General features: G+C 34.9%; 1 long non-coding RNA gene across 1 annotated transcript in view; it reads right to left on the bottom strand.

The window, feature by feature from the left end:
• The window catches only part of LOC148957016 (uncharacterized), a 93,110-nt gene extending 66,034 nt beyond the window's left edge, over positions 1-27,076 (bottom strand). The window contains exon 1 of the long non-coding RNA XR_016142466.1: positions 26,946-27,076. This is a non-coding gene — a long non-coding RNA (uncharacterized LOC148957016). The remainder of the gene's footprint in view (positions 1-26,945) is intronic.
• Positions 27,077-27,365: the final 289 nt, after the last annotated feature.

Consider the following 27,365-nt stretch of genomic DNA (forward strand, 5'->3'; position numbering starts at 1 on the left):
TATTATAAAGAGAAAGCATAACATCTTGGGGAAGAAATGAGTTAACCCGTTGCAACATTGAAGACTGGCGGAAGATAAGGGAACGGGTGTGAGTTATATGAGGCTTAAAAGAGAGAAACCAGTCAAGATACACCAAGAAATTTCACCATAGCAGCTTGCGGTATAACATCATTCCCATAAGTCAGGATGATTGGCTCCCTTACATCTCTCATACGATAAGGGGTCCTGAAGTGTGCAATGGCACTTTTTTGGCTGTTGAGAGTCATACCATTTGACCAGCACCAATCTTTTACTTTATCAAGAAGACCTTGAGCTAGGGAAGTGGCAGACGGCAAGTCCACTGCAGCAATTAAAAAGTTAGTGTCATCACCAAAAAGAATAGGGTGCACAAGGGGATGAAGACCATCAACGAGATCATTAATGTAAATTAAAACAAAAATGGTCTAAAAACAGAGCCCTGTGGGACATCCTTCAACATAGGCAAAATAGTGGAAAAATTACCATTAACTGAAACATACTGAGATCTTCCCGACAGATTGGACCTTAACTATTCTAGTGGGACTCCATGTACTCCAAATGAAGATAGTTTAGACAAAACAACAGAGTGATCAACCATATCAAAGGCCTTTGAAAAGTCAAGAAATATACCCAAAACACACAGGCCCTTGTCCAGATTAACACGTACAAACACTGTTGCATCTGAGAGCGCATACGAGGTAGAGAAAGTGGGACGTAAACCATACTGATGGTTAGTTATGAGAGCTAGCAGATTGAATGGCTAGCGGATTTCAACCATTCAGGCTGGTGGATTGAGACCCCTATTCTGTGTTAGTGGCCTTCAACAATTCAGGCTGGTGGACTTAGACTTTTGGGTTAGTGATGGTTAGCAATGGAAGTGGTGGACATGGGCCCCATTTGAACAAAAAAAATTGGGTTAGCGATTAGTGGCGATGGAAGTGGTGGACCGCCACGGAGTGTATGGTATGAAATGAAATGGCTAGTGGATTTCATCCTTTCAGGCAAGTGGACTTGAGAACCCAATTCTGAGAAGATCCAAATTTTGTTTAATAATTAATTAAAAATTTGCATCCTGAACCCCTGCCGATAATCCACAGACCTTATATGAGGTGGTCACTAAGAAAAATTGAGCGTGATTGATGGATGGCGGACGGTTAGCGCTTAAGCAACAGTCTAGTCATTCACTACCTAAGGGTTCTGTTAACCATTGTTAAGGTTAGACAAGAATTTGGGACAATTTTTTGGGGGTGGATTTCAACCATTCAGGCTAGGCTGGTGGACTGAGACCCCAATTCTGAGCTAGTGGATTTCAACAATTCAGGCTGGTGGACTGAGACTTTAGGGTTAGTGATGGTTAGTGATGGAAGCGGCGGACATGGGACCCCATTTGAAAAAAAAATTGGATTAGCGATGGTTAGTAATGGAAGCGGTGGCCCGCCACTGAGAGCGGCGGTCACCGCTGAGTGCGGCATGGACATAGGCTAAATTGGGATTCCATGTGAAAATCAAAAAAATATTGTTGGTAAATGTTTACCGAAGGGTTACCACCTGAGCAACAGTCTAAACCATTCAAGGCATGAGACATCCGTGAACAAGTGCTAGGGTGAGTAAGAGAGACATTTTGGGACAATTTTTGGGGACGCCCAACCGGCCCACAGTCCCAGACAAATGACCCAAAACTTTGAAAAATTGAAATTTGCTCAGATTGCGGGGCTGAGCTGTGCCAATGAATAGGTACTATTTGGACGATGATTGGAGAGAGACTAGGTTGAGAGAAGCATAGTATAAGCGTACAATTATATAGAAACCCAAAATTTGGGCTTGTATTATGGATTCGTTGCCTATGTTTAGCCCCACGTTCTGAATTTCAACCATTAATGCTGTTGGACTAAGACCCCAATTCTGAGGTAATGGATTTCAAACCATTCAGACTGAAGGACTCAGACTTTTGGGTTAGTGATGGTTAGCGATGGAAGCGCTGGACTTAGGGTCCCATTTGAAAAAAATTGGGGTTATCGATGGTTAGCGATGGAAGCGGTCGACCGCCGCTGAGTGTATGGTATGAGATGAAATGGCTAGTGGATTCCAACTTTTCAGGCTGGTTGACTTGAGACCCCAATTCTGAAAATGTCCAAAATTTGTTTGATATTTAATTAAAAGTTTGCATCCTGAACCCCTGCCGATAATCCACAGACCTTATATGAGAGGGTCACTATAGAAAACAAAAATTGAGCGTGATTGATGGATTTCGGATGGTTAGCGCTTGAGCAACAGTCTAGTCATTCGCTACCTAAGACTTCTGTTAACCACTGCTAAGGTGAGAGAAGAATTTGGGACAATTTTGGGGGGGGGGGGTGGATTTCAACCATTCAGGCTGGTGCTTTGAGACCCCAATTATGAGCTAGTGAATTTCAACTATTCAGGCTGGTGGACTGAGACCCCCGAAGAGAGAAGCTTGAAGGTTAAGCGAGCGACATGGGCTAAATTGGGATTCCATGTGAAAATGAAAAAAAATATTGGTGGTATATGTTTACCAAAGGGTTACCGCCTGAGCAATGGTCTAAACCATTCACGGTATTAGACATCCGTGAACAAGTGCTAGAGTGAGTGAGAGAGAAATTTGGGACAATTTTAAGGGACACCCAACCGGCCCAAAGTCCAAGGCAAATGACCCAAAACAAGAAAAATTGAAATTTTCTCAGATAGCTGGGCTGAGTTGTGCCAATGAATAGGTACTATTTGGAAGATGATCGGAGAGAGAATAGGTTGAGAGAAGCATAGTATAAGGGTACAATTATATAGAAACCCAAAAATTGGGCTTGTATGATGGATTCATTGCCTCAGCTTAGCCCCACATTCTGAATTTCAACCATTAAGGCTGGTGGACTAAGACCCCAATTCTGAGGTAGTGGATTTCAACCATTCAGCTGGTGAACTAAGACCCCAATTCTGAACTATTGGTTTTCAAACATTTAGGCTGGTGGCTTAGACCCCAATTATGAGCTAGTAGATTTCAACCATTCAGGCTGGTGGACTGGGAAACCAGTTCTGAGCTAGTGGATTTCAACAATTCAGGCTGGTGTACTGAGACTTTTGGGTTAGTCATGGTTAGCGATGGAGGCGGTGGACATGGGACCCCATTGAAAAAAAATGGGTTAGAGATGGAAGCGGTGGACTGAAGCTGGTTGTATGGTATGAGATGAAATGGCTATCAGATTTCAACCATTCAGGCTGGTCGACTTGAGACCCCAATTCTGAAAACGTCCAAATTTTGTTTAATAATTAATTATAATTTTGTATTCTGAACCCCAGCCGATAATCCACAGACCTTATATGAGGGGGTCACTATAGAAAAGAAAAATTGAGCGTGATAGATGGATGGCGGATGGTTAGCGTTTGAGCAACAGTCTAGTCATTCACTACCTATAACTTCCGTTAACCACTGCTAAGGTGAGAGAAGAATTTGGGACAATTTTTTGAGGGCGGATTTCCACCATTCAGGCTGGTGGACTGAGACCCCAATTCAGATCTATTGCATTTCAACCATTCAGGCTGGTGGACTGAGACCCCAATTATGAGCTATTGTATTTAAACCATTCAGGCTGGGGGACTAAGATCCCAATTCTGAGCAAGAGTATTTCAACAATTCAGGCTGGTGGACAGAGACTTTTGGGTTAGCGATGGTTAACGATGGAAGCAGTGCACATGGGGCCCCATTTGAAAAAAAATTTGGGTTAGTGATGGAGTCGGTGGACATGGGACCCTATTTGAAAATAAAAAAATAAATAAATTGGGTTAGCGATGGTTAGCGATGGACCGCCGCTGAGTTTATGGTATGAGATGAAATGGCTAGTGGATTTCAACCATTCAGGCTGGTGGACTTGAGACCCTAATTCTGAAAATGTCCAAATTTTGTTTAATAATTAATTAAAAATTTACATTCGGAACCCCTGCCAATAATACAAGATCTTATATGAGAGGGTGATTATAGAAAAGAAAAATTGAGCGTGATTGATGGATGGTGGATGCCTAGCGCTTGAGCAACAGTCTAGTCATTAACTACCTAAAGCTTCCGTTAACGACTGTTAAGGTGACAGAAGAATTTGGAACAATTTTTTAGGGGTGGATTCCAACCATTCAGGCTGGTGGACTGATACTCCAATGCTGAGCTATTGGATTTCAACCAATCAGGCTGGTGGACTGAGACCCCCGTAGAGAAAAGCTTGAATATTAAGCGAGCGACATGGGCTAAATTGGGATTCCATGTGGAGTAGCGTTTGGGCCACTACTTATTAACCTTTTTTCAGGGTTTGTCAAAACTAGGACAAAATTTTCTTCGGAATTTCTTATTTCTTTGTCTATTTTTTCGATATCATCAGAAATCATTATTAGTACATCATTAGTGGTATTATCTTTCACCAATACTTTTATTGGTGATGTTTTCTTTATTTTTTGAATTAGCTTTCTTTTTGCCCTACTAAGCTTTTGCCCTGCTTTTTCTAATCTTTTCGCTTTTTTTAACTTTTTCCACAAGAATGGTACCGGAATTAGTTTTGCTGCAAATGTTGCAAACTCCATTTTATCAGTCATAAGTACATATTTTACTTAAGACACGTATGACGTTACCTGGACTTTAGCAAAAAATAAAACTAATTTATAAATTTTCAGGCATTTTTCAAGTTTAACTGAAAGATTACAATTATTGCTCTGATATCATAAATATTTTTGCATTTTACATTATCCGGGTTGCAGCAGTAGCTAGCAACCTAGTAAGAGACGATCACGTCCAATGCTAAGAAATATAAAAACCCCTACCTCCTAAAAAAAAGGTCAGATCAAAACAAAAATTACACCATTAGAACTGCCTTGTCCGAAACCCGTGTAATGGAAACTTACCGCGCTTTGGCTTGAATATCAAAGAAAATATATTGGCTTGAAAATGAAGAAAATTGACTTTAACCACGTTATTCTCCACAAACGGGATATTTTTTTCTTTCCGCTTTTTCTTTCTCCTCAGCTAGCTGGGCACTGGAAAATCATAGAGAGCTGTATAATAGCTCATTTTAAAGGAAATTGCTATATCTAGTCACTTTTGTAATTAAAAATAAAATGCTTTAGAAAGTAGAATCAATTTTGTCAAAAAATTGCATTTTTGATATATTTTCATACTGCAGTCTTTTGAAAGATATTTTAATTTTGAAGCAATCAAACAGTTCATGGTAATGAACTCCCTATAAATAATAGCTACTTGTCTCAATAGTACCCGAAACTCTAAAGAACGAAATTTTGATACTAATAGATACATCAAAACAAACAGTTCGTGATAACGAACTGTATGTTGTATAGTAAGAGCAACTCATCTCAATAGTAAAATTTGCTACATCTAGTTCCTTCTGTAATTAAAGATAAAATATTTTTTTAATAGTTCCGGTTTGCAGCGGTATTATAGTAAAGAACGACATCTAGCCAATTTTAACTGGAAAATAAATGGAGATTATGCAATTTTCATCGGCATCAAAAAGCTAATGAAGAACAAACTATGGAACATATTAGACTTAGTTTGAAGCCTGACTTTTCAAAGTTTGTCTCTTACTATTCCAAATAAAAAAAAGCCATAACCTTTTTCTTGCTAGTGATTTTTCCGGGTTACTTTCAAACAGTATTTACTTACATTAAAAAACGTTCATTGGAATAGCAAACTATTGCATATATTGAACTTAGTTAGCTAATAGATTATTTGATCCGGGTTGCAGAGGTAGCTAGCACCCTAGTAAGAGACGATCACGCCTCATAGTAAAAACTAAAGTAACCCATAAGATCAAAACAAAAAGTACACCATTAGATCCGCCTTGTTCAAAATCCCTATATTGGAAACTTTCAGTCCCTTGGCTTGAACAGCAAGGGAAATATATTTGCTTGAAAATCAAGAAAAGTGGCAGCTACTAAAGAATTCTGCCTAAACGGCGTCTTTTTTCCTTTTTTCTTTTTTTTCCTTCCACACATATTTTCTTTCATTACATAAAGGATTGATGTCAGTCAAGAGGATCTAGTGTAGTGCTAATTAATAGAAGTTTTATTTATACTTTAAACTGATAAATATGTTAATTAAATTGAAAAATTGCCTCTGGCAGGATTTGAACCTGCAGCCTTCGGAGTAGAACTCCAACACGCTATTCACTATGCCAAGCAGTCTCTCAAGGATCCAATTTTTGAACGATTTGTATTATACTTAATTTTTTGTTAAAGATTGATCAATGACGTTATAATCGTTGGTTGTAGCCAGGTCGTCTCTTACTATTACAATTAAGAAAAAGCCATAGACTTTTTCCTGTTTGTAATTTCAAAGTATTCGGGTTGCAGCGCTAGCTAGTTATAAACACTAGCTTATATCAGATATCAAACAGTTAATGATAACGAACTGTATAGTAAGAGTGACTCTTCTCAATAGTAACCGAAAATCTAAAAACGTATTTTTAATATCAATAGATAAATCAAAAGAATCGGATTTTTAATTTGATTTTAAATCTATAAGTTTCATAAGGTTTATTCATATCAATCAAATGTTACGAGCCTAAGGATATATACATTATTTTAAAAAAGGGGGAAAAAACCAATAAAAGTCATATAATCTTACTGAAAATGACACCATCAGATTCAGCGTATCAGAGAACCTTTCTGTAAGGTTTTCAAGCTGCTATCTTCAAAATGTGGAATTTGGTTGTTTTTGCCAAAAGAAAGATCACGGTTGCATGTTTATTTGGCTTTTTTTTAAAGAAAGGTTTAATTGCATAATTTGCAATCTTTGCCCTGGTGGCTGTTGGGGGTTGTCACTGGGGACATAGTTACTAGATCTTTTAAGTTTTTGAGACAAAATCGATTTTTAAAAATTTAAATCAGTGCTGAGGGGAGGAGGCATCTAAAAAGGGTATTAGAAACAGTTGCCCTCCAATAGCTTTTTAACATCCCCTTAATATTTCAACTAAATGCCCTCAGCTGTTCCTAGGATATTGATGATATGCCTTTCTGACTGCCAGCATGGACATATTGTGTCTCATTGCTTCTGACATTCATATCCATCTGGGTGGCAACGGTAGCTAGCAACATAGTAAGAGCCGATCACGTCCAATGTTAAGAATCCGGGTTGAAGCTGTAGCTAGCAATCCTGTAAGAGACGATCACTTCCAATGTTAAGAATTATAAAAACCCATAACTGCTAAAAAAAAAAGTCAGATCAAAGCAATAAGTAGACCCTTAGAATCGCCTTGTCCGAGACCCATATATAGGAAACTTTCTGTCCCTTGGCTTGAACAGCAAGGAAAATATATTGGCTTGAAAATCAAGAAAAGGGGTGGCTACTACAACATTCTTCCTAAACGGCAGAATGTTTTATTTGGCCTATACGGCTGGTAAAGAATAATACCAGAAATTTTTTTAATTAGTTTTGTTTTTTGTTAGGTTCTTTCTACTCAACACGTGACCTTAATTCGTCCCGTATATGTCACGTAACCATGTTTAGTTCGTGTGATGAATTTGAAAGGTTGAGTCAGCTGTACGCAGAATTTGAAAACCAATTCAAAAACGACAATGCAAAAATAAAAAAGAGAAGAAAAAGTCTAAGAGACGTGCTAACGAAATAAAAAAGCTACTGGGTCCGAGATTAGCCAAATCAGAACTGGCAATGAACCCGGAACTTCTAATCCAAATGCAGACACATTACAACAACTAATATTATCAGGATTTACTTGTTACTTTAGAGTGACTCGAATTTCTATCTTTGTCGTCAGGAAGAGAGCTCACTAGCCAATGCGCTACAGCAATTGATAGTAAAGAAGTAATAATAGGGTTGATGATGTGTCTTGACATTCCTCACGCAGTCAGATCGGCAGGATTCCTAAATTTAGTACAAAAAATCTTAATTCTCTGTTGAGGATTAAACGTACATAGAAGTATATTGGTCAACTTCTGAGGTGAACCATAATCAATATGCTAGCTACCGCTGCAACTCGGATAAATTACAAACAGGAAATAGCCTACGACTTTTTCTTCTTTGGAATAGTAAGAGACGATCCTCAAATAATCAGGCAGCTAACTAGGTTTATAATTTGTTCTTTAACATAAACTTCATTAATCGGATATTTTAATATATCCTATATGGTCTAGAGGATGGGATAGATCTCACACAGTAGGTTTGAGTTCAATTTCCGTATGGGAGATTTTTACTTATGATGATTTCTTAAGGAACATAATAAAATTTCTTAATGTAATATAAATAATTTGTTTTAATTACAAAAGTTTTTTAATCTCATTAATTTCCTTTAAAATGAGCCATTGAACAGCTCACTACGATGTTCCAGTTCCATGCTATCTGTTGAATTACTAATCTATACTATAATTAAGTGGCGTATAAAATTTAATATAGGCAAGAGGTCGTTCCTTATTATAATACGTGTGAGTAGTTTACCTTCTAAGAAATGGATCGAGAGGTGAATGTCTCTTTTTTAGGAGTTTGGGGTTTTTATATTTCTTAACATTGGACTTGATAGTCTCTTACTAGGTTGCTAGCTGCCGCTTCAAAACGGATCTGGATATCTACCCACTCCATTGGGGACGAAAACTTTTTGTTTGGCCTACAATTATTTTGAAATTATTCTTGTTTCTCCTTATTAAGCTAAAACTCAATTTTTCCAGTTTTGGGTCATTTGCCTTGGACTGTGGGCTGGTTTGGTGTCCCTTAAAATTATCCCAAATTTCTCTCTCACTCACTCTAGCGCTTGTTCACAGATGTCTAATACCGTGAATGGTTTAGACTGTTGCTCAGGTGGTAACCGTTCGGTAAACATACACCAACAATATAATTTTTTTCATTTTCGCATGGAATCCCAATTTAACCCATGTCCCTCGCTTAACATTCAAGCTTCTCTCTTCGAGGGTTTCAGTCCACCAGCCTGAATGGTTGAAATCCAATAGCTCAGAATTGGGGTCTCAGTCCAATAGCCTGAATGGTTGAAATCCACCCCCAAAAAATTGTCCCAAATTCGTCTCTAACCTTAGCAGTGGTTAACGGAAGCCTTAGGTAGTGAATGACTAGACTGTTGCTCAACCGCTAACCATCCACCATCCATCAATCACGCTCAATTTTTCTTAGTGACCACCTCATATAAGGTCTGTGGATTATCGGCAGGGGTTCAATATGTAAATTTTTAATTAATTATTAAATACAATTTGGATCTTTTCAGAATTGGAGTCTCAAGTCCACCAGCCCGAAAGGATGAAATCCACTAGCCATTTCATCTTATACCATACACTAAGCGGTGGTCCACCACTTGCATCACTACTAATCGCTAGCCAAATTTTTTTTTTCAATTGGGTCCTCATGTCCACCGCTTCCAGTGCTAACCATCGCTAACCCAAAAGTCTCAGTCCATTAGCCTCAATTGTTGAAATCCACCTGCTCAGAATAGGGGTCTGTATTTTAATATGATATCCACATGAACTATTTTAGTGTCTTCCCTGCCTTTCGCTTATAATATTTCCCCTGTCTAGCCACCAAGCCAATCTAGCATCCAAAACCTTTTCCCAAAATTGACTAATAGTTGGCTCTAGGCTTATTGGGCGATAATTACTATGCATCATGCGGTCACGCCTCTTAAATAACGTCTTTATTACTGACATATTCCACACTGCTGGCTATCTGCACGAATCTAGGACTGCATTGAACAGACTTAGGAGAATCGGCTATAGGGATTCTATTAATTATTTATATGTGGTAAAGGGGATTCTGTCAGTACCTGTAGAAGATCCACCTTAGTGATTCTTAATACTGTTCTTAAACTCATCCTCTAACCTTCTTTATGAACTGGTAAGAAGGCTCTGGGAGGGGGAATTCACTAACAGCTGGATCGGTCGACTGAACCACCATTGATTTGTCATGTGGCGGGCCCTGGGTATATCAAAATATTTCAATGGTGTCCCAGGGAATTTGATATCATTTTCTTCTGTCTTCACTCTAAATGAAAAAATAATCAACTTTTGGCATCCCTGTGAAAGACATTACCACTAATAATGTACTAATAATGAGTTCTGATGATATAGAAAAATATAGACAAAGAAATACGAAATTCTGAAGAAAATTTTGTCCTAGTTATGACAACCCTTGAAAACGGTTAATAAGTAGTGGACCAATCACTACTTATAAAGTTTTAACACTACTCTGTCATCTCCTCGAAAAAGAAAATGGTGGCCACTTTGTTGAATCTACAAGATTCACCTATATTAAGCTATAGAGTCTTATAGCTTAGAGTCTTATAGCTTAGAGTATTATAGCTTAAAGTCTTAAAGCTTAGAGTCAACCCCATTTTCGATAAGCTAACATAGCTGCCAAGCCTACCTAAGCTACCTAAGCAGACTAAGCAAGCTTAGAGTCTTAAAGCTTAGAGTGTTATAGCTTAGAGACTTAATCTTAGTGTCTTTTATATTATAGTATTATCTATTAGAGTCTTATAGATTAGAGTCTTATGGCTTAGAGTTTTGTAGCTTAGAGTCTTGTAGCTTATAGTCTTATAGCTTAGAGACTTATAGCTAAGAGTCTTATATATTAGAGAATTACAGCTATTATTCTTATCGATAATAGTCTTATATATTAGAGTCTTTTAGATTAGATTCTAGTCTCTTAGATTATTGTAGCTTCGTATTATAGCTTATAATATTATTGGTTAGAGTCTCATAGCTTAGAGTCTTATAGATGATAGACTAATAGCATAGAATCTTTTATTTTAGAGTCTTGGAGCTTAGAGTCTTAGTGCATAGATTATTATATATTAGAGTCTTAAAGCTTATAGTTTTTTATATTAGAGTCTTGAAGATTTTATTAATATTTATTTTATTATTTTTGATAATTTTCATATATAGTAGATTCACATTTCATATCTTATTTTTTATTATAGGATTTGAGATTTTTGATTACGGTCATTTAATCTGAAAGTTTTTATTCTTATATATTAATTTATCATATATTAGATTATTTATTATTATAGTCTTCTATAGTATATTTTTCTGTATTATAGACTCATAGTTTAGAGTATTATATATTATAGTAGTATATATTATATTAATATATCTGAGAGTATTATATCTTCGAGTTATATATAGTAGTGTTATCGATATGATACTGTTATATAATATTGTCATATACGTGTCTTATATCTTATAATCTTTTTTGTATTATAGTATTATAGATTATAGTATTATAGATTATACTCTCATAGCATATTTTCTTATATAATATAGTATTAGAGATTTTTTTAGTTTATATTAGTTAATCTTATCTACGAGTTTTAGATAATTGATTATTATATAATATTTAACTAGCTATTATAGTTTTATATCGTATTAGAGTTGATATTAGACGATTATAGTATAATCTAAAAACGTATAGCGTATTTATTATAGTATAATATCGGAGTTTATTATATATGATTGTATTTTATAAGAGTGTTTTAGATAGGAGAGTTTTATAGCTTAGTCTTTTATCTTAGAGTCGTATATACTATATTATTCTATAATAGAATATTATATTATTATAGTCTTAATTAGTATATTATTTTTATTTATATTCATAAATATATTAGCCTTATATATAAGGGCCTTATATATTAGAGTCTTATATCGTAGAATATTTTAGCTTATAGTCTTATAGCTTAGAGTTCTTATAGCTTAGATTCTTATAGCTTAGAGGTTTATAGCTTAGAATTCTTTATCTTAGAGTCTTATTGATTAGAGTCTTATAGCACATAGTCATACAGCTTAGAATCTTTTAGGTTAGAGTCTTTTAGCTTAGTATCTAGCTTCTTATAGTCTTATAACATAGAGTTTTACTTAATATAGTCTTACAGCTTATAGTCTTAGAACTTAGAATTTTCTAGGCTTATAGTCTGAGAGATTAGAGTATTACATCTTATTGACTTATATCCTGTATCATCTTATCGTTTAATATTTTAGTATTTTATACTTTTAGTTTCTATTCATTTATCTTATATAATAATTGCTTATAATATTGTATCTTAGAGTCTTATAGCATAGAATATTTTAGCTTAGATTATTAAAGCTTATAATCTAATATCTTAGAGTCTTATAGCTTAGAGTCTTATAGCTTATCGTCTGATATCTTATTTACTTATATCTAAGAGACATATATCTTAGATTCTTATGGCTTATATTCTTATAGCTCAGAGTCTTAAGCTTTTAGTCTAGGAGATCACATCCTTATAGCTGTTATCCATATAGCTTTTTGTTTAATTGACTTGAGGCTTATGGATTAGAGTCATATAGATAAGCGTCTTGTAGCATAGAGTTTTATAGCTTAGATTCTAATAGCTTAGCTTCTTTTATCTTATAGTCTTATAGCTTATAGTCTGATAGCTACTAGACTTATAGATTATATTCTTATAGCTTAGATTCTTGTAGATTAGAGTCTAGTAGATTATAGTCTTATAGCTTAGAGTCTTATAGAATAGAGTCTTATAGATCATATTCTAGTAGCTTATCTACTTATAGCTTATAGTCTAATATATTTTATTCTTATAGATTTTATTTAAATAGCTATTTGTCTTATATCATATTGTATTATTGATAGTAGTCTTATATCTTAGATTCTAATATCATATATTATTTAATATTAGAGTTTTCTAGCTTATTGTATTATATCTTAGTCTTATAGATAATAGTCTCATATCCAAGAGTCTTATATCTTATAATCTTTTAAGTATTAGAGTATTATATATTATAGTATTATATTTGAGAGTCTCAAAGCAAGTAGTCATATATCATAGTTTCTCAGGGCATTGATTCTTATAGCTTAGTGTCTTAAGCTTTTAGTCTAGTTGATCACATTTTTGTATCCGTTATACAAGTAGCACTAATTTTTATTTCCTTGTGGCGTATGTCTTCGAGTCTTATAGATTATAGTCTTATACCTTATTGTCATTTTTAGTAGAGTCTTATATCTTATAGTATTATATCTTAGAGTATTTTTGCTTATATTTTTCTAGCTTATAGTTTTGTAGCTTAGTATTTTATCTAAGAGTCTCATATACTAGAGTCTTATAGATTAGAATCTTTTATTCTTAGAGTCTTATAGCTTAGAGTCTTATATTTTTTTAGTATTTAAGCTAAGATCAATATTTATAATAGCCTTGTAGACTATAGTCTTATAGTTTAGAGTCTTATATATTATATTATTATATCTTATATTATTATATATTATAGTATTATATCTTAGAGTTTTACATATTAGAGTACTATAGCTTAGTCTTGTATATTAGAGTATTATATATTATAGTCTTATATATTATATTCTTATTTGTTAGTTTCGTAGATCTTAGATACTAATATCTTACATTATAATAGAAAAAATTATGAAGTATTGTATTCTTATATCAGAGTGACAAAGATATTTTTGTATTATATATTAGTTTTTTATATAATAGAGTCTTATATAATATATAATAATATACTATAGTATCATATATTATAATCTTATAGGTTTTTTAATTTTTTCTTAGTGACTATTTTTTTATATTCTTAAATCGTAGGTACATACATAGATTTTTCAGATAGCTTCTAGTCTAACATCTTAGAGTCTTATTGGTGTGATACTTATAGCTAAGAGTCTATTAGCCTAGAGTCTTGTTGCATTGATTCTTGTAGCGTAGCTAAGTATATATTCTTTAAAAAAAGCTTATTTAGTAATATCCAATTTACTAATAGATTCTATAATAAACTATTAGATTTTGTTATAGTGTTCTATTAGATATTATATATTTATAGCGGATAGTATTGTCTCGTAGAGTCTTATAGCTTAGTGTCTTAAATATTAGAATCTTTGATGGTATATTTTTATATCGTAGAGTCTTAGATCTAAGATTATTGTCTGTTAGAATCATAATTCTTATTGTCTTACTTCTACGTGTATTACTTACTATAGTCTTGGTTCTAATCGTCTTGCGTCTGTTCGAATTGTATCGTATATTCTATATTATAATTGAGGTAAATCTTATATACTTTTTTATGATTTAATAATGTAGTAGTTGTTTCTAGCCTGGAGTATTAGTTCTTATAGTTTTATATCATATAGTCTTTTATCTTGGAGGCTTATATCATGGAATCTGTTAGCATAGAATCTTTTCGCATATTTTTCTAGAGATTAGTTCATTTTATCTTTTATTATTATATCTTTTTTTTTAACATATTTGATTAGTATATCTTTTATTATTATATCAAATATACATGTGTCTTATATTCTTATATCTTTGAGACTGTTAGCTTATAGTTGTCTCTTTTATATGCTTAAATATTATAGTCTAATATATTAGAGAAGTTGCTATTATATTATTCAGTATTATAAAATTTTATGTTGGATTATATTATCAATTAAAATTAAATAATATAGTATAATATAATATAGTCCTAAATAATAGAGTCTTATAGCTTAGAGTCTTGTAGATTAGATTCTTAGATATTATAGTATTTGCTATTATTTTCTTAGAGCGTAGTTGCTTATGTAATAGTATTAGATATTATTGTATTAGATAATATAGCATTTTATATTATTAGCATTTTGTAATAGATTATTATCTATGTGATTCTTATAGTCAATATAAGCAAATAATATTATATTATTTCTACTCGCCTTAATCCTATTGTCTTGGAGAATATATCACTATAGCTTAGATTATAATAGAGTATATTTTAATATATTTAAGTCTTATATCTTAGAGTCTTATATATTACAGTAATATATTTTAGAGTCTTCTATAGTATATTTATATATAATAGTCTTAAATATAATAATATGTTAGGGTAAATTCTTATATCTTATAATATTATAGATTAGATTATTATAGCTTATAGTCTTATATATTATAGTATTATAGCTTATATTATTATATCTTATATTCTTATAGCTTAGAGTCTTATATATTATTGTATTATAGATTATATTATTATATATTAGTTTTTTAGATATTAGTTTTATATCTTATATTATTATAGACTAGATTTTTATAGCTTAGAGTTTTAGATCTTAGAGTCTTATAGCCTAGATTCTTATAGCTTAGAGTATTTTAGTATTATATTATAATTTACTAGATTCTTAATGAATAGAGCCTTTGATATTAGTATCTTATATATTAGAGTATTATTGCTTAGTTTCTTTTCGATTATAATCTTTAATAAAAGAGTCTTATAGATTAGAGTATTGTAGATTAGAGTTTGATAGCTTAGTGTATTATATCTTAGAGTATTATAGCTTATAGTTTTACAGCTTAGAGTGTTATATCTTAGTCATGTATCTTATAGTCTTGTAGATTAGAGTATTACATCTGAGAATCTTTTAGCTTATGGTATTATAGCATATACTCTTTTAGATTAGAGTATCATATCTTAGAGTCTTATATCTTAGAGTCTTTTATCTTAGATTATTATAGATTAGAGTCTTATATATTAGAGTATTATAACTTAGAGTTTTATAGCTTAGATTCTTATAGCTTAGAGTTTTATTGCTTAGTCTTATATTTTATAGTCTTATATCCTATAGTCTTATATCGTCTTATATTTTATGATTTTATTCGTATATTTTTTAGTCATAATTGTTGAGTCTTGTAGATCAGTGTCTTATCTCTATTAGTTGTAGATCATATTGTTTAATAGCCTTAATAATTATGTAACATTTCCATGAAGCTTATCGTCTTATAGCATATAAGTGTCTTAGATATTTAATTACTTTTTACGTATATCTGATTGTTTTTTATCTTACAGACTTATAGATTAGTGTTTTATCTTAGAATCTTTTATGGCCTAGAGTCCTATACCCTGTAGTCATATATTTGTGAGTCTAATAGTTTAGAGTCTTATATCCGAGTGCCTCATTGCTTTTTGCCTAACAGCTTTGTGATATATATCTTAGAGTTTAATAGATTATCGCCTTGTAGCTGAGAGTCTTATAGCTTATCGTCTTATAGCTTAGAGTCTAATAGCTTATAGTCTTATATATTATCGGCTAATATCATAGATACTAAATGATTAGATTAATATAGATTAGATACTTACAGCTTATTTTCTAATTGATTCTATTCTGATTGCTTATATTATAATAGATTATGTTCTAGTAGCATTGCGACTTATAGATTATTTAATTATAGATAATAGTCTAATATATTAGTGACTAATTTCGTAGATACAAACATAATATTGTCTTATAGCTTATAGTCTTGTATATATTATTCTTACATAGTAGAGGCATATCTAATTGAGTTTAAGCTCTTATATTATTTAATATTAGAGTCTGTTAGAATTTAATCTTTTCGCTGATCGATTCATATCTTAGAGTCTTAGAGCATAGAGACATATAGGTTATAGTCAAATAGCTTCTAGGCTTAGAGGTTAGATACTTATAGCTTATAAGAGTTTTAGAGTCTTTCAGCTGATTGACTTAAATATTAGAGTTTTGTATATGTGAGTATTATAGCTTATATACTTAAAGATTAGTTATTTATAGCTTAGAGTCTTATAGCTTATTGTCTTAAATATTAGACTCTTAAAGATTATATTCTTAAAGATTAGATTCTTATATATTATTGTCTTATAGCTTATAGTCTTTTAGCATTTTTACTCATCGCTATTAGACTTGAATCTTATATTAATATAGGTCAGAGACCTATAGCTTCTAGTCTTAATGATTACTGATTTGTGGCTTATTTTATATTATCTTATTTTCTTATATATTAGAGTCTTATAGCATAGAATCTTTTAGGTTAGAGTCTTATAACTTAGAGTCTTATAGCTTAGAGTGTTATAGCTTAGAGTCTTACAGCTTATATTATTATGTATTTAATTCTTATTTCTGAGATTATTATAGCTTTTTGTCTAATGTATTAGTATTGTAGCTTATAATATTATAGCTTATAGTCTCATAGCTTTGAGTCTTATAGATTAGAGTTTTCTAGCTTAGAGTCTTATAGTTTAGAGTATTATAGCTTAGAGTATTATAGCTTATAGTCTTAAAGCTTAGAGTCTTATAGCTTAGAATCTTTTAAGGCTTAGAGTCTTATAGCTTATAGTCTTATATTTTAGAGTATCATAGCTTAGAGTCTTATAGCTTAGAGTCTTATAGCTTAGAGTATTATAGCTTAGAGTCTTATAGCTTAAAGTCGTATAGCTTAGAGTCGTATAGCTTAGAGTCTTATAGCTTAGAGTCTTGTCTTATAGCTAAGATTCTCAAATATTAGAGTATTATAGCTTAGAGTCGTTCAGATTTGAAACTTTGAGCTTTGTGCAAACAGCCTAGAGACCAATAGACCGTATATTATTTTCGAAGTCTTAATTTTTCGAATTTTCATTCACATAGTTTAATAGCTTAGTATTTAATATGCGTGTCTTATTTCCTAGAGTATCATAGTTTATAGTCCTTTAGGATTATAGTATTATAGCTTAACCAAATCCAAATACCGTTGTCGTAGAAACTTCAAAAAAGGCTCATACGATTGGAAATTCAAAGTACTATTGCCCATTTTAATAGTCAAAAGTGATTGGAGGGCAACTACCGCCCCCCCCCACGCCCATCATTCCCCCAAATACATCCAATCAAAATTTTGAGATAGCTATTTTGTTCAGCGTGGTTGATTTTCAGATGGTAAATATCTTTTTGTGGTGGACACTCCCCCACAAGCCTCAGGGCAAGGGTTTTAATTTATGCCCTGGGTGCATATAAGGTTTTTATAGAGGGCGTTGTCGTAGAAGCTTCAAAAAATGCTCATTCGATTGGAAATTCAAAAGGCTAGTGCACTTTTTAATAGTCGAAAGTGATTGGAGGGCAACTAGCCCCCCCACACCCATCATTCCCCCAAACACATCCAATCAAAATTTTGATATAGCCATTTTGTACAGCGTAGTTGATTTCCAGATAGAAAATATCTTTTTGAAGAGGACACTCCCCCACAACCTTCGGGGCAAGGGTTTTAAGTTATGCTCTGGGGGCATATAGTGTTTTTATAGAAGGCGTTGTCGTAGAAACTTCAAAAAAGGCTCACTCGAATGTAAATTCAAAGGGCTAGTACCATTTTTAATAGTCAAAATGATTGGAGGGCAACTAGCCCCCCCCCCCTCACGCCCATCCTTCCCCCAAACACATCTAATCAAATTTTAGCTGGCAATTTCGTTCAGCGTAGTTGATTTCCAGATAAAAAATTTGTTTTTGAGGAGGACACTCCCCCACACCCTCAGGGCAAGGGTTTTAAGTTATGCCCTCGGGGCATTTGAGGCTTTTATAGAAGGCGTTGTCGTAGAAACTTCAAAACAGGCTCATTCGATTGGAAATTCAAAGCGCTAGTACCTTTTTTAATAGTCAAAAGTGATTGGAAGGCAAGTAGCCCACTCCCCCACGCCCGTCATTCCCCCAAACACATCCAATCAAAATTGTTGAGATAGCCATTTTGTTCAGCGTAGTTGATTTCCACATAGAAAATTTGTTTTTGAGGAGGACACTCCCCCACGACCCTCAGGGCAAGGGTTTTAAGTTATGCCCTGGGGGTATGTAAGGTTTTTAAAGAAGGCATTATTGTAGAAACTTCAATAAAAGCTCATTCGACTGGAAATTCAAAGGTCTAGTGACCTTTTTAATAGTCGAAAGTGATTGGAGGGCAACTAGCCCCCCCCCCCACACCCCTCATTCCCCTAAACACATCCAATAAAAATTTTGAGATAGCCATTTTGTTTAGGGTAGTTGATTGCCAGATAGAAAACATATTTTTAAGGAGGACACTCACCCACAACCTTCAGGGCAAGGATTATAAGCTATGCCCTGGGGGCAAATAAGGTTTTTATTGAAATCTTTGTCGTAGAAACATGAAAAAGGGCTCATTCGATTTGAAATTCAAAGGACTAATACCATTTTTAATAGTCAAAAGTGATTTGAGGGCAACTAACCCCTCTCTCTCGCCCACCTTTTCTCAAAACCCATCCAATCAAAATTTTTAGATAGCCATTTTATTCAACGTAGTTGAAAGTTTTGGAAATTAGGTCTTTAAAGATGACAACCCCTCCCCCGACAGCCCTCAGGGCAGGGGTTGTAAGTTATGCCCTGGGGGCATATAAGATTTATATAGAAAGTTGTTGTATATTATTTATAGAATAGATTTTAATCTTCCTCAAATCCAATTTTTATATGTTTAAAAACTAAATGTTGACTTAAGATTAAATCAAAATGCACTCTGATAATGCTAATTCCCAATAATGCATCTCAGCAGTATCCCAAGAACGACTGAGGGTATTATGTTCAAACGTTCGGGGCTACTTCCGCTTTTAAAATTTAACCAAATCCAAATAGCGTTGTCGTAGAAACTTCAAAAAAGACTCATACGATTGGAAATTCAAAGGGCTATTGCCCTTTTTAATAGTCGAAAGTGATTGGAGGGCAACTACCGCCCCCCCAAGCCCATCATTCCCCCAAATACATCCAATCAAAATTTTGAGATAGCTATTTTGTTCAGCGTAGTTGATTTCAAGATGGTAAATATCTTTTTGTGGTGGACACTCCCCCACAACCCTCAGGGCAAGGGTTTTAATTTATGCCCTGGGTGCATATAAGGTTTTTATAGAGGGCGTTGTCGTAGAAGCTTCAAAAAAGGCTCATTCGTTTGGAAATTCAAAAGGCTTGTGCCCTTTTTAATAGTCGAAAGTGATTGGAGGAAAACTAGCCCCCCCCACACCCATCATTCCCCCAAACACATCCAATCAAAATTTTGATATAGCCATTTTGTACAGCGTAGTTGATTTAAAGATAGAAAATATCTTTTTGAGGAGGACACTCCCCCACAACCCTCGGGGCAAGGGTTTGAAGTTATGCTCTGGGGGCATATAATGTTTATATAGAAGGCGTTGTCGTAGAAACTTCAAAAAAGGCTCACTCGATTGGAAATTCAAAGGGCTAGTACCATTTTTAATAGTCGAAATGATTGGAGGGCAACTAGCCCCCCCCCCCTCACGCCCATCCTTCCCCCAAACACATCCAATCAAATTTTAGATGGCAATTTTGTTCAGCGTAGTTGATTTCCAGATAAAAAATTTGTTTTTGAGGAGGACACTCCCCCACAACCCTCAGGGCAAGGGTTTTAAGTTATGCCCTGGGGGCATTTGAGGCTTTTATAGATGGCGTTGTCGTAGAAACTTCAAAACAGGCTCATTCGCTTGGAAATTCAAAGCGCTAGTACCCTTTTTAATAGTCAAAAGTGATTGGAGGGCAAGTAGCCCACTCCCCCACGCCCGTCATTCCCCCAAACACATCCAATCAAAATTGTTGAGATAGCCATTTTGTTCAGCGTAGCTGATTTCTAGATAGAAAATTTGTTTTTGAGGAGGACACTCCCCCACGACCCTCAGGGCAAGAGTTTTAAGTTATGCCCTGGGGGTATATAAGGTTTTTAAAGAAGGCATTGTTGTAGAAACTTCAATAAAAGCTCATTCGACTGGAAACTCAAAGGGCTAGTGCCCTTTTTAATAGTTAAAAGCGATTGGAGGGCAACTAGCCCCCCCCACACCCATCATTCCCCCAAACACATCCCATAACAATTTTGAGATCGCCATTTTGTTCAGGGTAGTTGACTTCCAGAGAGAAAACACATTTTTAAGGAGGACACTCACCCACAACCCTCAGGGCAAGGATTATAAGTTCTGCCCTGGGGGCATATAAGGTTTTAATTGAAATATTTGTCGGAGAAGCTTGAAAAAGGGCTCATTTGATTTGAAATTCAAAGGACTAGTACCATTTTTAATAGTCAAAAGTGATTTGAGGGCAACTAACCCCTCTCTCTCGCCCACCTTTTCCCAAAACCCATCCAATCAAAATTTTTAGATATCCATTCTATTCAATGAAGTTGAAAGTTTGGAAATTAGGTCTTTAAAGATGACAACCCCTCCCCCGACAGCCCTCAGTGCAAGAATTGTAAGTTATGCCCTGGGGGCATGTAAGGTTTATATAGACAGTGTTGTCGTGGAAACTTCAAAAGGGCTCATTCAATTGGAAATTGAAAGGGCTAGTGCCTTTTTAATAGTTGAAAGTGATTGGATAGCGACTAACACCTCTCTCACGCCTACCATTTTCCCAAATACATCCAATCAAAACTTTGAGATACCCATGTTGTTCAACGTAGTGGACAGTTCTTGGAAATTAGGTCTTTTATGATGATAACCCCCCTCAGAGACCTCAGTGAAGGGGTTGTAAGTTATGCCCTGGGGGTATATATGATTTGTATAAAAAGTTGTTGTATATGATTTATAGAATAGATTTTACTCTTCCTCAAATCCAATTTTTATATGTTTAAAAACTAAATGTTGACTTAAGATTAAATCAAAATGCACTCTGATAATGCTAATTCCCAATAAGGCATCTCAGCAGTATCCCAAGAACGACTGAGGGTATTATGTTCAAACGTTCGGGGCTACTTCTGCTTTTAAAATTTAACCAAATCCAAATAGCGTTGTCGTAGAAACTTCAAAAAAGACTCATACGATTGGAAATTCAAAGGGCTATTGCCCTTTTTAATAGTCGAAAGTGATTGGAGGGCAACTACCGCCCCCCCAAGCCCATCATTCCCCCAAATACATCCAATCAAAATTTTGAGATAGCTATTTTGTTCAGCGTAGTTGATTTCCAGATGGTAAATATCTTTTTGTGGTGGACACTCCCCCACAACCCTTGGGGCAAGGGTTTTAAGTTATGCTCTGGGGGCATATAATGTTTTTATAGAAGGCGTTGTCGTAGAATCTTCAAAAAGGGCTCATTCGATTGGAAATTCAAAGGTCTAGGGCCCGTTTTAATAGTCGAAAGTGAATGGAGGGCAACTAGCCCCCCCCCCCCGCGGCAGTATTCCCCCAAACACATCCAATCAGAATTTTGAGATAGCTATTTTGTCCGGCGTAGTTGATTTCCAGATATAAATTATGTTTTTGAGGAGGACACTTCCCTACAACCCTCGGGGCAAGGGTATTAAGTTATGCCCTGGGAGTATATAAGGTTTTTATAGAAGGCGTTGTCGTAGAAACTTCAATAAAGGCTCATTCGATTGGAAATTCAAAGGGACAGTGCCATTTTTATTAGTTGAAAGTGATTGGAGGGAAACTAGCCCTCCCCCCACACCCATCATTCCCCCAAACACATCCAATCAAAATTTTTAGATAGCCATTTCGTTCAGCGTAGTTGATTTCCAGATAGAAAATATGTTTTTGAGGAGAACACTCCATCACAACCCTGAGGGCAAGGGTTTTAATTTATGCCCTGGGGGTATCTGAGTGTTTAATAGAGGGTGTTACCGCAAAAGATTCCAAACAGACTTATACAATTGGAAGTTTCAATCGCTAGTGTACTGTTTAATACTCGATATTGACTAGAGGGTACCTAGCCCCCTCCCCCACGCCCAACCTTCACCCCCACAACTCCAATAAAAAGGGTGAGATAGACATGTTGTTCAGCGGAGTTGATTTCCAGATAGAAAATATGTTTTCGAGAAGGACACTCCCCCACAGCCCTCAGGGCAAGGGTTTTAAGTTATCCCCTGGGGATATATAATGGTTTTAAAGAAGGCGTTGTCGTAGAAACTTCAATAAAACCTCATTCGACTGGAAATTTAAAGGGCTAGTGCCCTTTTAAATAGTCGAAAGTGATCGGAGGGCAACTAGCCCCCCCCCACGCCTAGCCTTCCCCCAAACACATCCAATAAAAATTTTGAGATAGCCATTTTGTTCACGGTAGTTGATTTCCAGATAGAACACGTATTTTTAAGGAGGGCACTCACCCAGAACCCTAAGAGCAAGGATTATAATTTATGCCGTGGGGGCAAATAAGGTTTTTATTGAAATCTTTGTCGTAGAAACTTGAAATCGGGCTCATTCGATTTGAAATTCAAAGGACTAGTACCATTTTTAATAGTCAAAAGTGATTTGTGGGCAACTAACACCCTTCTCTCGCCCACCTTTTCCCAAAACACATCCAATCAAAATTTTTAGATAGCCATTTTATTCAACGTAGTTAAAATTTTTGGAAATTAGGTCTTTAAGGATGACAACCCCACCCCCATAGTCCTCAGGGCAGGATTTGTAAGTTATGCCCTGGGGGCATATAAAGTTTTTATTGAAAGCGTTGTCGTAGAAACTTCAAAAGGGCTCATTCAATTGGAAATTGAAAGGGCTAGTGCCTTTTTTAATAGTTTAAAGTGATTGGATAGCGAGTAACGCCCGTCTCACCTCCTCCATTTTCCCAAACACATCCAATCAAAATTTTGAGACATCTATTTTTTTCAACGTAGTTGAAAGTTCTGGAAATTAGGTCTTTTAGGATGATAACCCCCTCAGAGCCCTCAGTGCAAGGGTTGTAAGTTATGCCCTGGGGGCATATAAGGTTTATATAGGAAGTTGTTGTATATGATTTATAGAATAGATTTTAGTCTTCCTCAAATCCAATTTTTATATGTTTTAATGCTAAATGATGACTTAAGATTAAATCAAAATGCACTGTGACAATGCTAATTCCCAATAAGGCATCTCAGCAGTATCCCAAGAACGACTGAGGGTATTATGTTCAAACGTTCGGGCTACTTCTGCTCTTAAAATTTAACCAAATCCAAATACCGTTGTCGTAGAAACTTCAAAAAAGGCTCATACGATTGGAAATTCAACGGGCTATTGCCCTTTTTAATAGTCGAAAGTGATTGGAGGGCAACTACCGCCCCCCCCCCGCCCCTCATTCCCCCAAACACATCCAATCAAAATTTTGAGATAGCCATTTTGTTCAACGTAGTTGATTTCCACATAGAAAATATATTTTTGTGAAGGACACTCCCCCACAATACTAAAGGCAAGGGTTTTGAGTTATTACTTGGGAGCAAATAAGGTTTTTATAGAGCGCGTTGTCGTAAAAACTTCAAAACAGGCTCATCCAATTGGAAATTCAAAGGGCTAGTGCCCTTTTTAATAGTCGAAAGTGATTGGAGGGCAACTAGCCCCACCCCCCCCCCCGCGCCATTATTCCCCCAAACACATCCAATCAGAATTTTGAGATAGCTATTTTGTCCGGCGTAGTTGATTTCCAGATAGAAATTATGTTTTTGAGGAGGACACTTCCCTAAAACCCTTGGGGCAAGGGTATTAAGTTATGCCCTGGGAGTATATAAGGTTTTTATAGAAGGCGTTGTCGTAGAAACTTCAAGAAAGGCTCATTCGATTGGAAATTCAAAGGGCTAGTACCCTTTTTAATAGTCGAAAGTGATTGGAGGGAAACTAGCCCTCCCCCCACACCCATCAGTCCCCCAAACACATCCAATCAAAATTTTTAGATAGCCATTTTGTTCAGCGTAGTTGATTTCCAGATAGAAAATATGTTTTTGAGGAGGATACTCCCCCACAACCCTCAGGGCAAGGGTTATAAGTTATGCCTTGGGGGCATATGAGGTTTTTATAGAAGGTGTTGTCGTAGAAACTTCAAAACAGGCTCATTCGATTGGAAATTCAAAGCTCAAGTACCCTTTTTAATAGTCAAAAGTGATTGGAGGGCAACTAGCCCCCGCCCCCACGCCCATCATTCCCCCAAACACATCCCATCAAAATTTTGAGATAGCTATTTTGTTCATCGTAGTCGATTCCCAGACAGAAAATTTCATTTTAAGGAGGACCTTCCCCCACATGCCAATGGGGAAGGGTTTTAAGTTATGCTCTGGGTGTATATAAGGTTTTCAAAGAAGGCGTTGTGGTAGAAACTTCAATAAAACCTTATTCGACTGGAAATTTAAAGAGCTAGTGCCATTTTTAATAGTCGAAAGTGATTGGAGGGCAACTAGCCTCCCCCCCCACCCCCATCATTCCCCCAAACACATCCAATAAAAATTTTGAGATAGCCATTTTGTTTACGGTAGTTGATTTCCAGATAGAAAAATATTTTTGAGGAGGACACTCACCCACAACCATCAGGGCAAGGATTATAAGTATGCCCTGGAGGCAAATAAGGTTTTTATTGAAATCTTTGTCGTAGAAACTTGAAAAAGGGCTCATTCGATTTGAAATTTAAAGGACTAGTACCTTTTTTAATAGTCAAAAGTGATTTGTGGGCAACTAACACCCTTCTCTCGCCCACCTTTTCCCAAAACACATCCAATCAAAATTTTTAGATAGCCATTTTATGCAACGTAGTTAAAATTTTTGGAAATTAGGTCTTTAAGGATGACAACCCTACCCCCCACAGCCCTCAGGGCAGGAGTTGTAAGTTATGCCCTGGGGGCATATAAAGTTTTTATTGAAAGCGTTGTCGTAGAAACTTCAAAAGGGCTCATTCAATTGGAAATTGAAAGGGCTAGTGCCTTTTTTAATAGTTTAAAGTGATTGGATAGCGACTAACGCCCGTCTCACTTCCTCCATTTTCCCAAACACATCCAATCGAAAGTTTGAGATATCCATTTTTTTCAACGTAGTTGAAAGTTCTGGAAATTAGGTCTTTTAGGATGATAACCCCCTCAGAGCCCTCAGTGCAAGGGTTGTAAGTTTTACCCTGGGGGCATATAAGGTTTATATAGAAAGTTGTTGTATATGATTTATTGAATAGATTTTAGTCTTCCTCAAATCCAATTTTTATATGTTTGAATGCTAAATGTTGACTTAAGATTAAATCAAAATGCACTGTGATAATGCTAATTCCCAATAAGGCATCTCAGCAGTATCCCAAGAACGACTGAGGGTATTATGTTCAAACGTTCGGGGCTACCTCTCCTCTTAAAATTTAACCAAATCCATATAGCGTAAGTGTATCCAAGCTATCAAAGAAAGTAAACAGATTTTTTTGCGAATACTATCAAGTTTTCCATTACAGGTCAACTAGAAGAGGTATGAAACTAAATTAAACAGTACTATTTGTGTCCAGATTTTTAAAAGGGTGTATCTTGTTAAAAATTGCTGAAAATTTTTCTCTGGCATACAAATAGCAGGCCGAACTATAGAGTCATAAAAAACGAAAAGATTTAAAGTATTATTTTCTTTTTCCCTGAAAAGACTATGTCAATATAAAATGAACAGAAATTAATTAAAAAAAACTTTTTCCACAAAATAAGGTTTTCAAAGAAAATTAAAAAACTCAATTAAACAAAAAATGAGCAAAACTAAAATCAAATAATCTACCAAGTGTGAAACTACCACAAATCAGCATTGATAAATAAATGAAACCCAAAACGAACAGAAATTACAATAATTAACCGAGTCAAACTCAAAACGAGGAGAAAATAATACAAGTTGGGCGCAAAACCCCTATGCCTTCCCAGGGCCAGAACAAAGTTTGCACTTTACTGAAAAAATATATTTTTTTTACTTTTATAACTTTAATAAATCAAACAATATTAACAGTTTGATTACTGAATATCAGTATGTGTATATTAAACTAACAATGCACATTCATTTGTATTTTTTCAGTGTACGTTTCTTGTCAGACTTATCTGAGCCTGGGTACTTTGATGTCAACGTTCTATCCTTGATTTGCACGAATATGCATTCTTTCTATAGCCCAACAGTCGCTTTCTCTCCTTTAGGGAGAAGTTGTCATTTTTGTTTGTCAATGAAACCTTTTTGCAGCTTTAGTTTTACTTTTTTTGCTACGGAATTTTCTTATCAACTAATTTCGAATGATGGCCTTTTTGTCACTGGATCTTGGACAAAAAGAACGTTCAAAGTTAACTAAGAATTGCAAAAAAAAAGGGTAAAATCTACTTATTAGAACGAATGAGTCTATGATATTTGATATTATGCATGCAATAAATCATTGGCAGCAGCCAATTATATTAAGTTAATGGGACATTATCGCCATCTACTTTAAGAATGTACTTTTAGAATCCGATTATAATAGTCACCTTCTGGTGGAAATATTCTTCCTTGTATTCATATGACTTGACTAACTCAAAACATGCAGAGAAAATACAAGCTAATGTGCTAAACAGAACAATTGAACAACCCATTATTCATTCACAATTTAACAGGTGAAACTTTTCTTCGCAATTTAGGGTCGCTACAAACTAAAATTAAAACGTTACTAGTTTCTTCTGCAGATTAGCCATTACAACAAGTTTCAAGTAGACTTTCCGAAAGTTAGTCAAAGGAAAAGAAACATTAAATGTTTCATGGGTGTAATTTCCAAGTGAACCTTTTCAAAGACCAAAAGAGATTATGAGTAATTTAGCCCTATCCTACATTTTATGAACGAAGGTGTTCTGTCAGAAGCACCACTCAAAACATAAATTCTGCATATTATGAAGAGAATTTAATTTTTACCT

The sequence above is a fragment of the Artemia sp. Qi Xiang Cuo genome, chromosome 1, assembly GCF_049724085.1.
Source record: "Artemia sp. Qi Xiang Cuo chromosome 1, ASM4972408v1, whole genome shotgun sequence".
Classification (NCBI taxonomy): Eukaryota; Metazoa; Arthropoda; class Branchiopoda; order Anostraca; family Artemiidae; genus Artemia; species Artemia sp. Qi Xiang Cuo.